Genomic DNA, 1,482 nt, shown 5'->3' on the forward strand with positions numbered 1-1,482 from the left:
CCAGGTGAGGAGCAAATTCTTTACTGTTAGGGTGACAGAGCAGTGGAACAGGCTGCCCAGGGAGGTTGTGGAGTCTCCTACTCTGGAGGTCTTCAAAACCTGCCTGCATGCCACCCTGTGCCACATGCTGTAGGTGTGCCTGCTTGAGCAGGAAGGTTGGACTAGATGATCTGTAGAGGTCCCTTCCAACCTTAAATATTCTGTGAATTTTGTGAATTTGTGAAAATAGATATGGGTCGTCCAAGAGAATTATAGGGAGAACAGGAATAAACCTAGGAGCGGAAAAAGAGCACATTTCCAGGGAAAACAGGAAGAGAATTATTCCCGGAAGGAGGAGATAGATATTAGCTAGTGAGGTGGGGAGTAATTTGGAGAAATAAAAGAGAATTAATACATGGTGTCCAAGGCAATTATCGGGAGAATAAGAATGAAATTATTAACAGGAGAGAAGGAGAAATCTGACAGAAAGAGGACGATTAAATTCCCTGCAAGAAGAAGAGATCATTAGTGGAAGAGGAAGGATATGAACTATTATGTGGCATGCAAGGCAATGATTGCAAGAACAGTCAAAAATATTTTGCAGGAGAGGTTAAGGCTTCTGAGGAAAAGATGGACATAATTATTACTGGAAGATAAAGAAAAAGAACTGTCCAGAAAGTAGTAGATAGTTTTGGGAATACAAGGACAATAATTATGCGGTGTTCAAAATAATTATTTGGAGAATAAGAATAAGCCTTTTAGGGGGATATTTGAAGAATTCTGAGGGAAATAAGAATATTATTCCCTCATGAAAAAGAATAGGAATAGCCAGAGAATAAGAGTAGAGCTAGGAACATATAAAGAGAAATATCACGTGGCATGCAAGAGAAATATTACAAGAATAGGAATAAAATTATTACCAGGAAAAGAGTAGAATTCAGAGGGAAACAGAAGATAATTATTACGGGAAGGAGAAGAGTATTCGCTGGATAGGGAGGGAAACGTTAGGAACACAAAAAGAGAATTATTATGTGGTGGGCAATCAATTATTGCAAGAAGGGGAATAAAAGTATTTACCGGAAAGGCAGGGAATTCTAAGCAATTCTAGCTGTAAAAGAAGAGAAGTATTAGAAATATTTAGCAGGATAAGGCAAGATTCTTTTTGAGCTATAAATGGAGAATTTTTACCTCAAGAGAACAAAAATTATGAGGAGAATATGAATAAAATTATCATCAGGAGAGGAAGAGAAGTATCAGCAGGAGAGTAAGAGAAGCATGAGGTGCATCAGTAGAGAATTATTGGCAGGAGGGAAAGAGAATTATTGGCTGGAGGATAATTAAATATTAAGGGGGAGAGGAAGAGAATTTTTAGAGGGTAAAAATCAGAACTATTATTGGAAGATGAACAGAAGTATTAGGATGAGCAAAACAGATTATTCTATTTTCATGTATATTCATTCATTCTATATTGATACTACGTCCTAAAGAATTATTATGGAGAGC

Source organism: Nothoprocta perdicaria, unplaced genomic scaffold (genome assembly GCF_003342845.1).
Source record: "Nothoprocta perdicaria isolate Ctin4 unplaced genomic scaffold, notPer1 scaffold_1023, whole genome shotgun sequence".
NCBI classification, from domain to species: domain Eukaryota; kingdom Metazoa; phylum Chordata; class Aves; order Tinamiformes; family Tinamidae; genus Nothoprocta; species Nothoprocta perdicaria.